The following is a 16,273-nucleotide window of genomic DNA, read 5'->3' as shown; positions in this document are numbered from 1 at the left end:
TGAAAAAAATGGATAATTATTTGTTTTTTTCAGTTTTTGATTTTGTGTTTAAATGAAAAATGGAAAAAACTCATGATGGCTGTTTCCAGTTTCCGTGACTTAAACTGAGATGCCGGACTGAACCAAGACTGAACCAGGACTAAACTAACACTAAACCAGAACTAAACTGGTCTCAGTCCAGGTCTGGTCCTGGTCTCAGTCCCGATCTCAGTCTGGTCCCAGTCTGGTCCCAGTCTGGTCCCAGTCTGGTCTAAGTCTCGGCCTGGTCCCAGTCTCAGTCTCCAAGTCAATCCAGGTCCTTATTCCTGGTCTCAGTCCCCTTCTCAGTCCCAGTCTGGTCCAGGTCTCAGTTCTGGTTTACTCCTGGTTTAGTCCTGGTTCAGTCCTGGTTCAGTCCGGCATTGCATTTTAAGTCACGGAAACAGGAAACGTCTGTTATCCATTTTTTCCATTATTCATTTAAACACAAAATCGAAAACTGAAAAAACAAATCGCTATCTTTTTTTTTTTTTTCATTTTGATTTTGGAAACAAATAAAGAAGAAAACTGTTTTTTTTTTTTTTCTTATTTTTGGTTTTATCTTGAAAAACGAATGAACGAATGATACACGGATTCAATATCTTTAGGAAACACTTACGACAGTATCACTCTCCTGTACGTCTTATGTTACTATTCTTTAATTTGGTTAAGTATACTTGGTTTTGTGGTCTTGTCTTGTCTTGTTTTATTTTGTTTTTGTCTGTTTTTTTTCTTCCCTTGTATAATTGACTGCATATCACCCCCGTATGTTGAATGTGTTTTTACTGTCCCTGTATATGAACATATTGAATAAAAAAAAAGTTTGGAGGCAAATGGCTCATTTGCCTTTTGCGGTATTTATCATTTAGCATTTATTTATTACGCATGGGATAGAGAGAAACGTAATTTCGATTTCTTTGTATGTCTAGTACATGTGAAGAAATCGAGAATAAAGCGCACTTTCAACTGTTAATTTCATCAATATTTCTGTATGAAGCTAAGTGAAAGCACTAATCTGTTAGAAGCTCTGTTACTCTCAAATTAGACTTTAATCTGAGCTTTGTTTTAACACAAAACTGACCAGAAAGAGATAACTTAGTAAACAAGTCCTTCTCACATAACACATAACAGTTTTTTAGTCAGTTTCTCTCATCTTTGTTGAAACTTAAACACCTAAACAGAACCATAAACGCCCGTATTGATCACAGGCTCCTGAAAATGTGCTGCTTAAATCCATTTTGTATTGTTTCTTGCGTTTTCAGACGATCTTAAATCTATTTTTTTTTTTCACAGTGTTTGCTAATTTGTGCATTGTGTTACCATGGTAACTCCTAAACATTTTCACCATTAGAGACGCAGGTAGAACACCCCCAGCGTGATGTCACTGGTGGCTGAGAAATGAATCAATAAACCATAAATAAATAAATCCAGTGCAGCATCATTATTACTCCAAAATTGCTTCCTTTGCTCTAGGGTGTTTTTTTTTTTTTTTTTATATACACACGATTGAGTAATAAAAAGTGAAATGTCACATAGTCAGGCAAAGGTGTTTGTGCTTATTAACCAAAAGCCAAAGTAAATGAAAAGAATGTTTCCTTTATACATATTGAAGTACAATTTTAGCTAAACTTGTTTGGCACTTGATGACCTCCTGCTCTTGAACTTAATTTTAAAAGTATATGAAAAAAAATAAAGGAAAAACTCATTTGTAATGCCGGGCGTACACTGTGCGATATTTTCAGTCGTGTCACTCAGCCCCAGCTTAAACTGTACGACCAAATCACAGGGTTTAAAAGTTCACAGCTCACGAATCATGTTCTCACACTGAACGAACCGATGCTCGGATGCGACTTGCCTGCTCACACTGTACGTTCACATAACGACCGGAGTTGTCAAAGTTGTTGTTCCGGAAGTAGAAAACCACGAAGAAGAAAACCACGGAATTAGAAAACCACAGATGTGCGGAGACACAATGCTGAGCCGCTTCTGTGTCCACGCATGCGCAGTCTGCCAGATTCCGGCAAATCGGCTCGTGGAACAACTTCAACAGAGCGAAATCCTCACGAGAGGCGACTGGATTTCAAACAAGTTTGATTTTCTTGCGACCTACGTTGGTCGTGAGTCATTAATCGGTTCTCTTTACCCCATGTAAACTACACGAAGAACGACACACGATGAAGCCAAAACTCGGCCCGATCCCCAAAACAGTCGCACGAGCGAAAAATCGTCTCAAAAAGGGTCAAAAATCGCACAGTGTACGCCCGGCCTAAGTGGCATGCTTTTTTTTTTTTTTTTTGTACTTAACACAGACCTGTTATGCAAAATCAACTTTTCAGAGCTTTTGACCATGTTATAGTTGTTTCCCCCTTACTATTTACTCACTGGAAGTTACATTGGTAGTGACTTGTGCATGTTTGAGAATCTGTAATCACTTATTTTCAAGACAAAATTTTGCAGATAAACCCCCATTTTCAGTGTACACACGCACTGCTCTAGACTTACTTTGTTTTCCAGTTTTATTTTCTTAATTATTTATACACATAGGATTCAGCTGTGTTGTGTAATGTTTTTGGTACAGATAAAAAAAAATGTCATATGCAGGTGTTATCTCTTTGTTTATGGTGACGTCAGCTCCCACTGGGAACCACAATTTTCTAAAGCAGAAGTCAGCTTGTTTCTTTTATTAAGTTGTTTTTGATGAGTATTGCGATTTAAAATGTCCAAATTACAACAATGATCTGTGGGTTTTATAGATTATAACTACATAAGACTAAAGACACAAGCGCAAATGTCTTCTATTATTATGCATGCTTTATTTACTTAAAGCAGGGGTCACCAAACTTTTTTCTCTGGGGGCCACATTATCGCTCCTGACTGTGACGGGGGCCGGGGTCGGTTCAGATTACGCAGATTATATTTTTTGAGAACCGCCACACTTTCTTTACATATCAGACAAATTGCGTGGTCTTTAAACTGAGCAAAAAAATAATCGGTCGTCCACTATTCTTTGAAAACTTGGGACTCTGTCAACTTTTTGTACTTTACCACGAGTCATTTTGCCGTCCTTAACTGCACTACAGAACTCTGCGCATGCGTCGACTGTCACTGTTTGTTCTCGAGTTTGTCAGGTGACGAAAATTCAGCGGCAAATGTAAATACGTCATATACACTGTTAATTTAAATAGAAATGTAAATACTTCATATAAATATCATTTTTATTTAAAACTAAAATCAACAAAATGCAAGATGCAGATGTGTTATTTGCCAAAAAGCTACTTAAAAAAATAGGCAATGACAACTTTTGAGGACTGCCTGATAGGGCCAGTTCTGGTGGTGGGGGGGCAGAGGGGCTGGGGGCCGGTCAGAGGGACGTGATGGGCCAGAGTCAGCCCACGGTCCTTAGTTTGATGACCCCTGACCTAAAGCATGACACAAAATAATACACTACAACTTTCATTAACTAAAGACAAGCCGATTGTGTTGTGATAGTGCTCTGAGGGGGATGTGACTTAGCCTGGAGAGCAACAAAACAATAAAAGGTAGCATGGTGATCTAAATGTTATGTGTTAAACAGTAAATAGTCCATTGAAGTATAATAGCCCCACTTTAATATTAAACATCCACTAAAAGCTATTTCAGGTTGTGTGAAAGACTATTATTAAAAATTAAAAATCTAGGAGTCAGTATTTGCTCCACACAGGTACATGGTGATTGTGAGTGGTGTCGTGGTGTATGTAGCTGGGCAGTTAATTCTATAAGTGCTCCTTCATCAAATGTACAGCCGTGCATAATAACAACAACCAATCAATCAATTAGATCTGTCCAATTTCCAATCACCATCAGAACGGCCAGAGCAGTTGTCAAATGGCGCTTGGAAGAAATGAAATGCAATTATTGCGTAACCACGTGGCCAGACAAGGCTCACTATGTTTTCACTTGTAACTAGATTTTCAGTGTTGTAAAAATCTCAGAAAATAGGCAAAAATATACAAACATGTTTTATATGAATCTAAATGTGCTGTTTAACTTTTGTTCACTTGAGGTTTTGTCCACTTAATTACCATTTTGTTTCTCTTTTGCCTCTTGTGTCGTGGCTCCTTTAAGAAGGTGATTTTTTTTTTTTTTCAGTAGGTCATGTGACACTAAAATCAGGAAATTCAGAACAAGTTAATCCAGACACATCTGCACACATCTTTTGTCTTTGGTCACATCATGGGTATGTACTGTTTATTTGTTATAATATCTTCATTAGTTTATGATTATTTTATGGTTAACTGTAAAATATTAAGTCAGAAAAGGAAGCTTCAAATCTGATGATGCTGCATTGTTATTACTGCCATGTTGATTGATGCTGCCATTTTAGTTAGAATTATGTATCTAATTTCATGTGACATTACATTGCATTTCATTTGATGTCAAACATTATTAAAAAAAAAAAAAAAAAAGCTTTAAAAACTTGTGTAGAAACAATATGCGAGAAAACGTTTTTGTTTACAAAAACGGCTCGTCAGTGGGGCTCGTTTGTGTTGATAGTTGCGTTGCTTTTTTCTGTCATGAGATAACTCGTCTTTTTTTGAAGGAGGTTTTGCATTTAATTGTTTTGACATGACTTCATCATCTTACTCTAACTCACTGAATGTTGAGGATCAAAAACGTTACTTTGAAAAGATAAAACTCGCCAGTAACTGTTGACAATGTCGATGTTGTTCTGTTGATGCTGACTTGTTGACACAGACGCTTTTTACGTACCAGAATGGCTGCCATGCCAGACGTGACATCATCGTGTTTTCTCGTATGCAGTCAATTTATGATTTAAACATGCTGCGTTCATTGTTGCATAGCTTATTGTGTACTTTTTGAAGGTGCACATTGTGATTTATGTTTCATGCATCAGTTTCACCTTTTCTTGCCACGTCAGTAAACCTGTGGACAAGGAGATAACATCTTCAGAGTCTTAATGTCAAGAAAGTGTTTAGCTGACTGTCTAGTTGTATTCAGCACATATAGCGAGGGAAGAACACTACATTTTGGTTAAAAGCTACATTCTGGTAGCCTGAGTCATCAGCCGGTTTCACTTCATTTTACTTTGTGGAAACCGTCTGACCTCGCAGCATTAGAATTCATCATTTAATCAGTCGCTGCTATTTGGTCATGATGTATGTAATGTGGCAGTAATGGGGCTAACTCGTATATTAAGCTTTTCCCAAATCCTGTAGGAAGGACAATAATGTCTTTCCCCTTCATAAAATTCAAACATTCTCTTTGTTCTGGCTTTAAATCCTCAATCTCGGGAATCGTTATCACAGAATGTATGGCTCTTCGCTGTCTGGCTGGTGCCCGAACTCACACTTCCGGGGTTTTTACGAACCGTCTAGTGTATTCCTGACCTAGTTGCTGGAGAGAAATGAAATTGAGCGGAGGCACTATGTTTATTAATGTTGTTTTTATTGCACAAAAATATCTTATACCTTTAATAGACATTTTTACTGTAAGTGGGCAGATGTGATTTATAACTTGGCCTGGGGGGTGTCAGCCGCTCGTCTTCATGGAGATACTTGTGTGTTTTTTGTTTTGTTTTTTTACACCATCACTGTGGAACATTTCAGGCAAATCTGAGTCATCATACACAGAGAGCAGAATATATTTACTGTATTTTCAGCACTACAGGGCACGCTCATAAGCCTCCAACCCCGTCAAAAAATGACCGCACGCCCCGCAATCCAGAGCGCCCTATACACGAATCCACTCGGGTGTCCCAGCACGACTTCAGTAAACTACAAAGCCGCACCACCCGCAAACACGCACGGAGCAGACAGCGACCGCACAGCGAAAAACACCCGCAGCCACACTCATCACTCCACGCGGACGAGGAATGGAACTTCTAGACACAACTGAGTCACTGTGAACACGCCAACAATCCAGCGGTCCCAGACAGCACCCTCCCTACACGCCACAACTGAACAAAGCCCAGAGTCACTGTGAACGCGCCAAACAAAGTCCCACTGACCCATCCAACTGTTGTGTTTCCTTTAACGTCCGGTGAGATTTATTTGTGATTATAAGGCGCACTGTCATTAAATGGTCTATTTTTGAACTTTTTCACAGAGCGCCCTATGGTGTGGAAAATACGCAGTAACGGGTGAAATTTTCCCCAGCATTGTGATCTTTGATGATGCAGACAGAATAATGATGAAGAATTACTAAAGCATGTGTGGATGAAACAAAACACAACTCCAGGTCTGTTTTTGAGAAGGTCACGACATTCTAGCATGACTTAAAGCTCACAAGAATCCATTTTGTGTAATATAGAATCTTAAAAGAGTGATTCTTTTCACAAACACAAGCCGCACTGTGGACACTGAGACGGCAGGGTTCAGTCACAGCTACACAAATTCGATCCAAAAAGGGTGACAGAAAAGCAACTTGGGTAATTAAGTGAAAATGGACTAAAAAGCATGTTCAAAAATGGCATAAAAACCCCAAACCTGTATGTGTTTAATGAGCATGAAGGAAATGAGACTGCAAACTGTGAAGTGTCTTTGAAACTTGTAAAAAGGGCTATACAAATGTTAGGTGTCATTAAAAGTTCAGAGAAAAAGTTATTACATGTGCTGATGACGTATGTTTAATGGCTTACCGGGACATTACTTTTAAGACAGTAACATCTACATGGAGACAAGCAGGTGATGGACCCTCCTCTAGAAAAGTTGCACAGTCCATCTTTAAATGAAAACTAAAGTCAAATGTCACCCTCTTAGAAAATGGAAATACAAAAATATATAGTACAAGGTAAGGCCCATATTATGTTATGTTTCCTCGTCGCAAACAGACCTGGAGTTGTGTTTTGTTTTTTTTCACACAAGTTAAACACACAAACCCCGCAGAATTCAGATTTTCAGAGTTCTTTTGTCAAACAGAAAACACTCCATTCCACCTTGTGATGTCATCCGGTAATACAGAAAGTGCTCTACTGTGTTTTCAAACTAAAACACAAACTAAAAATAAAAAAAATATGTGCTCACTGTTTGTAACTGACACTGTAGGAAAAGTTTGTTTTAGTCCTGTCCTTGGGAACAATCGAAACACATCCTTTATTCCAACAGGAGGTTACTCTGTTTCCTCTATTTATTTATTTATTTTTCTATTTTAGAAATGTTGTCCCTGACACTATATGGAAAAAAGGATGGAGTGTGAATCAAAAATGTATAATAAATAGTAAGATAAGGGATGTCTCCTTTAAACGTATGCACAAAATGTACCCTACTAATCAATTTATGCTAAAATATATTAAAACAATTGACCCCAACTGCACTTTTTGTAAAGAATATCCCAAAACAATAAGTATTCTTTTTTGGAAATGCACGATTAGCTCTTTTTTTTTTTTTTTTTGCAAAGACTGCGTAAAATGTATCAAAGATCATATTGACCCAAGCTTTTCATTAAAATTCAAACAGATTATTTTTGTTATACATGAAAAGAATTTAGACTCAAATTAAAAAATGGCAATTAACTGAATTATTATATTTGGCAAATTTTATATTCAGAAATGTACATTTTCTTTTAAATTAAGCTTTTTTTTAAATTTTTTTTATTTAGCAATTAGAATTCTACTGATCTACTATTTCTAAAAATGTAATTAATAAAGCCATAAGGACATATGAAAGTTGTATATCTATAAATGTCACTTTCACATTGTACAAAGATAAGTTTTTCTTTTTCCATGTACACCTCCCCCTGGCATTTTATTTGTGATGTGTTCTCTTATTGTCATAATAATAATAATAATAATAATAATAATAATAATAATAATATTAACATTAATATTATTACCATTATCAATATCAATATCAATAATAATATCAATATTAATAATAATAATATATTTTTAAAAAAAAAAAGGTTTTCAAACTCCATACACCTTCACTAGAATCATTTGGATGATTTCAGGCACTGAATTACCAATCTCTACTGAACAAAAGGTAAAAGTTGTTAACTTGAAAACTACTGCTTCATGACATCACAAAGTGGAACAGAGCATTTTGAGTTGAGATGTATAACCAGACTAATAATAAAATATTACTCAGACATGTGTGAATGAAACAAAACACAACACCAGGTCTGTTTTTGATGAAGTTCCATCATTATAACACGACTTAAAGCTCACAAGAGTCAATTGTGTGTGATATAGGACCTTTAATTTCAAATGAAGAAAGCAGCGGTGCCGTGGTACTTCTGAAACGTTTTAATGAGCACGCTATTTCGCTCTCATGAAAAATGGATGGAATAAATAGCATTAGCTTGTGTTAGCAAATACTGAAAGTCAACATCAGTATCAGCGAGAAGTGAACTCATAAGACAAGATTAAATGTTTATCTCTCCACTCGAATATAGAACTCAGAACTAAATATTACTTTTTACCTCGAAATTTAGTTGTCGTTTATTGATTGCTTGATTCTTCTGAAATCTGTTTCGTAGTCCTCAGTTTTGTTTTTTTTAACTCATAAGTCAACATATTTTTGTTTTTCATACGGTAATTGTGAAAGCTAACAACATCTAGCATGCTAAATGTGCACTTCCTGATTATAGGACTAAACTAATTTTACTTTATAACTAGATACTGACAGTACACAGACATCTTATTTATCCTGAGCTGCTTAAACGATCTCTCTGTACTGGAGCAAGACTTGTCTATCTCCATGGAGACGTGAAGGTGACAGCGACAGGCCAAGTTACAGGTCGGATCTGTGAAGAGGCAAGCACGCTCACAGTAAGAATGCATGTTTTTCAAGGTGCATTGTGTCACTTTTCTACTTCCTTTTCTCCATGGAGGTGTTATTGCTTTGTCTGGAATGTTTCACAGTATGACATTAAACCTTTCTATCACCATGGAGACCTAACCAGACCAAGTTACAGGTCAGATCTGTGAAGTCATTCGCAACTCTGCTCACAGTCAGAATGCCTGTTTTTCTGTCTGTCTTGGCTTTGATCAAGAATACACATTTCAGTACTGGAATACAAAGATGAGAGTCTGGTCACGGGTGGGTGTGATTGACAGCTGGATTAGCCAATCAGGTACATGCATGGCCTGTCTGTAACAAAATAAATATGGCTGCTTATGAGGAAAAAAAAAAAAGGGAAAAAATATCACAGGGGACTGACAAATATCATGGATTTTTGCAGAATCAATGAAAAAAAACTAATGTAGTTTCTTCACCACAAACCTGGAGTTGTGTTTTGTTTCATTCACACATGTTTAACACACAAAACCCTGCATAAGGTTGGGCGGTATCCAAATTTTGATACCATTAAATTTTCTCAGGATTTTAGGAGAAGGATTTTAAAATGTTTTAGTACGACTTTGGAAACTACAAAGCCGCATCTCTATATAGTCTATGACCTGCGCACTTATAATCTCTGACAATTTCACATGAACCATCTCCAACATGACACACATACAAAACAAACTGTCAGCCGCACATCCTCTGTCACAGAAAGGAAACAGCTGCTTTTATCAGCGCTTTATAGTTTATGCAAATGAGCCATGTGGTTTTAAGTTTAGTTTCTGTAAAACAAACAAATGTGAAGCCAAAATGTTGCCAAATTGCAGAAGTACTAGTATTGTACTAGTATTTTGCGGCTGACTTGCCAACTTGTCGTCTCCCGTATGGGCCTGTAATGATAATCAATACGAACACTTCAGTTAATACGAACACTTCAAGACCAAAATGACGAGGCTCGCAGCAGCAGCCACAGAGATAGAAGACACTATATTCCAATTTAAGTCTGTAAATTGGAATATAAAGACACTTAATAATCCATTTTATTTATTGTTTTGGTTGTGTTTGGTTCAACAATGGTTTATTCAAGTGCATTTTTAACAAGTCCTTCCTGTCAGCCAGATTACATTAGGCCAGGGGTGCTCACACTTTTTCAGCGTGCGAGCTACTTACAAAATGACCAAGTCAAAATGATCTACCTAATACAAAGCCAAACAAACTGCACTGAAACACTCTGTGCCCCTTTTTTGGACCCTCACCCACAGTTTGAGAACCCCTTCTTTAAGAGAACTTCCTCTGGCACTTTACACAAAACTCTGAAAAAAGTGAAGGAAGATTTTTAAACCTGTTTTTTAAAGTTCCAAACTGGAGTTGCATTCTTTTCTGGTTTTGCAGTGATATTTACCAGCCTCTGCACGTTTATCAAACCAAACACACATCGTGACAAACACAGATGCATTTGTGCACTTTTGTTAGACAAACTTCAGCCAAATGTGGCAGTAGGTCTGTTCTGTAGATCTGCTCTATGCTGTAGACCTGCTTTGTGCCAACACTGACACAAATTTAGACTCGTTTTTGCTTCACGTTTGGTCTTGCTCTTCTAATCAGCCGCACTGTGGGAGGGGCTTGTTTTCGCTGTACGCAGGAAGGAGCGAGAGCGTGAAAAGGCGAGGGGTGGCGTGCTGACGTGAGGCAGATGGACAGGTAGGATGTTTAGGAAGTTTAACCTGCCCTGTGATGCACGCTGGTACACGAGGGCACACGCTGTTGCGGACGAGCCGTGCATAGGGAGCGTGTGTGTTTGTGATGTGCCGTAGAGTCTCCGCGGGTTTCAAATGAGCGCACAGGCTGCACTGAGACGCCCCACACGCTCCTGCACCCCAATTTTTTGCCAACAGCAGCGGCCGTAATGAAATATGATCGCACTTGTTGAGTGTCAGACCTCGAGTGAGAGACAAGACCGAGTCCAAACGTGAGTCCGAGACAAGACACGGAGATCTACCCACACCACCTTGGCAATCGACTGGTAGATCGCGATCGACGTATTGGGCACCCCTGCATTAGGCTATTCTTATGTTAACAAGTCTATTTTACTTAGGCCTATTGTTTTTGGCTCTCTTGCAGTTCCTGTGTTAAAATCGTCTCAAAATATGAATATTATCGTCTATCGCAATAATTTCTTAGTCAATTAATCATCCAGCAAAATCTGTTATTACAGGCCTACTCCCGTATGAGCGTCACGTGACAACAGAACAAAACTAATCGAAAGTCACCTCCCCACACAATCAAAAGAAACACTGCAGACATTATTACTTTTAAATTGTGATAGCATTAAATTGAAAATACAACCACACATTAATTTGTGCTGAGCAAAATTTAGGTATCAGTAAATTATAATATTGTATTAGGTCCTTATGTGCTGCAGATGTTTTTTAATGACAGTAATGAAACTGATACTGTTGATACTTTTAGATACCGCGGGATATTACAATACCGTATTACTGCCCAACCCTACTGCATATAACCCATCTGATGTCATGTTTGAATATAGTAAGTAGAAGAAGTACTCCACTGTGTTTTTAAAAGGGTCACAAGTGTCAATTTTTGCGTAGTAGAAATTTAAAAAAAAAGCTTCTAGTAGTACTGGATGATGGTGCTATATAATTGTGTTGAGAAAGTAATGTTCCCAAAGTGTTCTATAGCTTTACCTCTGCAAACAAAAAAAATAATTGAGAGAACTGAGGATGCACAAACGTACATAAAAGTATCTTGCTGTAACATCCAAAATGAAATCATGTTTTGAGTATACTCTGACAAACTCAAGTCTAAGTTGGATCCATGTGTCAAATGTTTCTCTACCAACCTCCCTCTGCACCAGATGTATTTATATTTATTATTAGATCAGGGTCCTCACAAAAAACACGGTTCTTGTTGTTGTTGTTGAAATTCACTTTTGTGGATCTTCAAAGTTCGTTTCCATTTTCAGCATTTGTGTCTCTGGGATTTCATCTATCACTATTAATCTAAAAGTATCAGTGTCTAAAGGTACGCAGTTATGAGTACTTTCTATAAATATATGTATGACTGCAGTGATTGCAATATTTTGAAATCTAAAGCTACTGTTGATTGATTTTATCGACTTTTTTCATTTTTTTTTTTTTTAAAGACAACAGAATATAACATTTAACAAAATTCAATCAGCAACATAAAAACAAAACACAAAAATAGAGCAACACCCACAATAAATACAACAACAAAACTGCAAACACACACCCCCAAATAGACACACAGACACAGATTTAATTAAATAAAACAAATGTAGAGAGCCTCGTGATCCACGCTCTTGTCAAAAAACTGCTCCAAAAGCTGCCGTCCAAAATGAAGTCCCACCAAGGTGCAGTAGTGCAGACTCTGGAGAAGGCCAGAGTCCAAGACCAGTTCAAAGTCTCAGCTGAAGTTCATATTAAACCCAAGAACATCAAGAAGCTGGACAAAGCTGCAGCTAGAGGCCATGAATATGGCTCTGCCTCCAAGCTCCTGGGGATGGCTTTTGGGACCAGATCCCACAGATTTCCAGAAGGACGCCATGAAACATTTGAACTTCCATCTCAGTACCTTCAGGAACCGGTCCAGAACTATTCTGGCACGGCTCTTTCCACAGTGGGACAAGCCCAAGAAGAAGGGCTGTTAGACAGTGCCCCCCATGTCCTTGAAGAGTCACTTGTTTGGTAGACAGGGGTCAGAGGTCACTGGACACTTTGGATGAAAGTGAAACGTTTCACTCTCAACTTCAAGAGTTCATTTTAAGAGTCAAAAACCAGCATCTCCTTTTCTCCCACGGACCAAACGGGGATCACACCGACTTACAGGGCACAACGCCTTTATTCAAATGCATTCAACAAATAAATAATCATTTCCCCTCCCCCCAAATATTGTTATTATCTTTCTTTTATGTCTTTTTCTCTCTTAAAAAGCTTGCTCTGGGATAATCATCTATATGGTAACTAATGACCACAAGGTCAATCATTTTATTTAAAAATGTGTTTCTGAAACTTTAAACTGTGATGTTATTCAAACATTTTCTAGAATCTTGCACTTTAAACAAGGTTTTTTTACTTAAAACAACTGGATTATATTGTTATATATATAATATAGATATTTGTTGGCATGTAGCTGCTAAGAATCCACAATGTTTTTGAACTGTTAATATTTGAATTTTTTGGTAAAAGTGCCTGTTTATTTCATAAGTTGATGACTTAAATCTTCCTGAGTTTTGGACTCCACCTGACTTCATCCTCCCTCTCTCCCTTGTGATTTCAGTGTCACAATACTAAAACCCATTTTGACCATATTTGGAAGTTCAGTCAAGTCGCAAGTCAAAACAGCTGTGAATCTTTGATCCAATATGGCTGTCTTCCTGTTCATCATGGAGGCATGCTCCAATTTATCTTTTGGCTTGTCTTATTGTTCTCAAATTTAATTTGCCTGTGTTGAAATATGCTTTTCTGCCGCCCATAGAGTTTAATTTTTTGCAAATTCCAGGGGGCGCTGCTGAGGGGGATCACTTTGGGCATTGTCGTGATGCCCATTTTATCAAATTTTTCGTCGGACTGGTCGATCTGATATCCGGTTTGCAGACTTTTTGCCAACGTTGAGGCCCTCACGATCATTTGCAAGGAAAAATAATAGTGAAAGAGCATAAGAAACAAAGCAAAGAACAATAGCAATACAATAAACACCGTGGAAATGCAGGATGTGCTGTGGCTCTGTGCCCTGGACTGGACATGAGCTGCTTCCATGATTGGCACCAGTAAAGTCATGGAGCGAATGCACTTTTTTTTGTTCCAAATCCAGGTGAGGAAAATGTACTAAAATAGCCATAGGTCTGGAAGGGTTTTAGCCACTGCATGTTTGTCTTCTACTCCGGCTAAAGTAACTGTACAACACACGTACACACCATCACAGAGAAAGAGTGGACTTATCTCTGGAATGGAGCACTCTGCTGGCTGTAGGCCGGTGCAGCGCTGACAGATTAGTGGCTGTCACAAGAGATCCTTTCTATTACAGAGTGTGTGAACCCTAATAACAGCAGAGGAAAAGGCTCAGCTCACAGACGTTCACGTTGCGCGCACTACTCCATTACCAGATGTGCAGTGTCTGCTATTAAACCCCCATTCCCAATCCCACTGTACGGGCTTACACTGTGGCTGGGTTCAGTTTGTGCTGCGGTGTTTTAAATTCAACAGTGTTGTTGGACGTACTGCATACTGGGCGTCTGTTGCGTGCTTGTTTCTATGGATCTGTCATTTATCTGCTTGGAATGTTTCACAGTACATTAAACAGTTCGACCTTACATTTATTCAATCACAGGTGGTTTTATTGCTCAAAAATATCTAAAAGCATTCTTACTGTGATTCTTACTGTGAACGGGGTTGCTGCTCTACAGATCTGGGGCCTCATTTATAAAAACTGCGCAGGAGTTGTCGTAAGTTAGTGCGTACGCCTAGTAGCTACGACAAGGCGTGCGCCACGCAAACTCCATATTTAGAAAACCCACCGCACGCACCAAACCACGCAATCTTTGCTTTATAAATCCCACCTGCAACTACAATTTGCGCACGTAAACCTACGTCACGTCACGCCCTCTCCACACCTCCACCTCACCATAAAAGGAGCATGTAAAGTGACTCGTGAATGAGATTTCCCTAAACATGAGCCGATAATCAGTGGGTTTGACCGAGACACGCGAGACAGAGGGAGGAGGACGCTCCACGCAGCACCACGTGATCACGACAAAGACTGCATTAAAGACTTTATTAAACCTTGTTTAATAAATAAATACAAAACTAAAAGTGACAATGTCTCATCTGTTCATTTAATCATATTTCATAATATTTAGGCAGCACATCTTTGCAGTAAAGCCCATGTGTTTTTTCGCTGTTTCAAGAGTTTTATTGCTATATTTTTAAGTCTGTCTATGAAGTGTGTGAGGACTGGCCCTGTATTTATGCATATACACGTAGATACGTGCACGCGCAAATTATGAGCGCGTGCGAGAGATTCAGATGCCCTCCCCTGGAGAGCGAAAGGAGCGAGGGAGGGACATGAGGATACGAGGACACAGATTTAGCACGAAACACATCAGATACAGATGTTATTCTGCCAATTAAAGTCCACACGAAACATCCAAACTGCTGAACCTGTGAGTGTGGGTCTGGGTCGGGACGGGCACGGGCATTATTCTGTTCTTCATACAGTCAGAGAGCAGCTCTCATGTACAAGAGTTCCCCATTACACAAAAATGTAGGGAAGATTTTGGTTCGGGTCAGGTTCGGGCAGTGGGCTTCGTGTTGTCCGCAGACTCGGGTCACTCTGGCGCTCGGTGCGTAAAGACTAAAGTAAAAGTGTTAAAATTGCGTTCATTAAATCAAAGCCTGGCTCCTGCTGCGTCCAAGCGAAGAGTTTTCTGTCAGGTTGGGTCATTATTTCGTCCTCTGTGTTGGTCACAGTCTGTGTTCTATAGAAGTCTATGGTCGCGGTGTGGACTGTGGGACTCTGCGCTACACCGAGTCCGGGAACGTGGCTGCGCTCGTGCACGAGTTTCAAATGTATAATATTGTGGAGAATAATGAGTGGAATAAACAGCCCTTCTCCGTATTTTGGCGAACCAAACACTTAAATGCGCAAATCAGAAGGTAATTCTTCTATCAAACAAACACTTCCTCAAACTCTGTTCACTTCTGCTTCTCTCCACGAGTGTCGCTTTTTCCCCGTGTCTCCAGACTTTGCGTAGAACTTACAGGAGGTCCCGAGTTGGCGTAGAGTTAAGCAAAGAGCCACACCTTAGGCGAGTTTTATAAATACCGCGGTTGGCGTAGGAAGCGCGCAGGCACGGATTTTTGCGTAAGCAAGCTTTATAAATGAGGCCCCTGACCTGTATCTTGGTCTGGTGTGGTCTCCATGAAGATAGAAAGGTTTAATACCACACTCTAAAACATTCTAGCCTGATTCATCAGCCGGTTTTCTATTTGTGGAAACCATCTGACCTCGCAGCATTAGGATTCACTTGCTCGACTGTAGGAAAGTACTTTTAATTTGACCAATCGCTGCTGTTTGATCATGATGTATGTAATGCGCTGATAATGGGGCTAACTGGTATATTAAGCTTTCCCCAAATCCCATAGGAAGAAGGACAATAACGCCTTAACCCTTCATAAAATTCACCAAACATTCTTTTTGTTCCGGCTTTAAATCCTCGATCTCGGGACTCGTTGCCAACACAGAATGTACGGCTCTTCACTGATTGGCTGGTGTCCGGACTTGCACTTTCGGGGTTTTTGCAAACCGTCTAGTGTATTCCGATTCCTGATCTAGTCGCTGGAGAGAAATGAAATTGAGCGAAGGCACTAGGTGGCGCCACCCTGGCTTGAAACATTCCAGACATAGCAATAACATCTCTATGGACAAAAGCATTTAAC

This window comes from Boleophthalmus pectinirostris, unplaced genomic scaffold (genome assembly GCF_026225935.1).
Source record: "Boleophthalmus pectinirostris isolate CB_2022bp ecotype Guang Dong unplaced genomic scaffold, ASM2622593v1 HiC_scaffold_7, whole genome shotgun sequence".
NCBI lineage: Eukaryota > Metazoa > Chordata > Actinopteri > Gobiiformes > Gobiidae > Boleophthalmus > Boleophthalmus pectinirostris.
Note: the sequence above shows the minus strand (reverse complement) of the source record.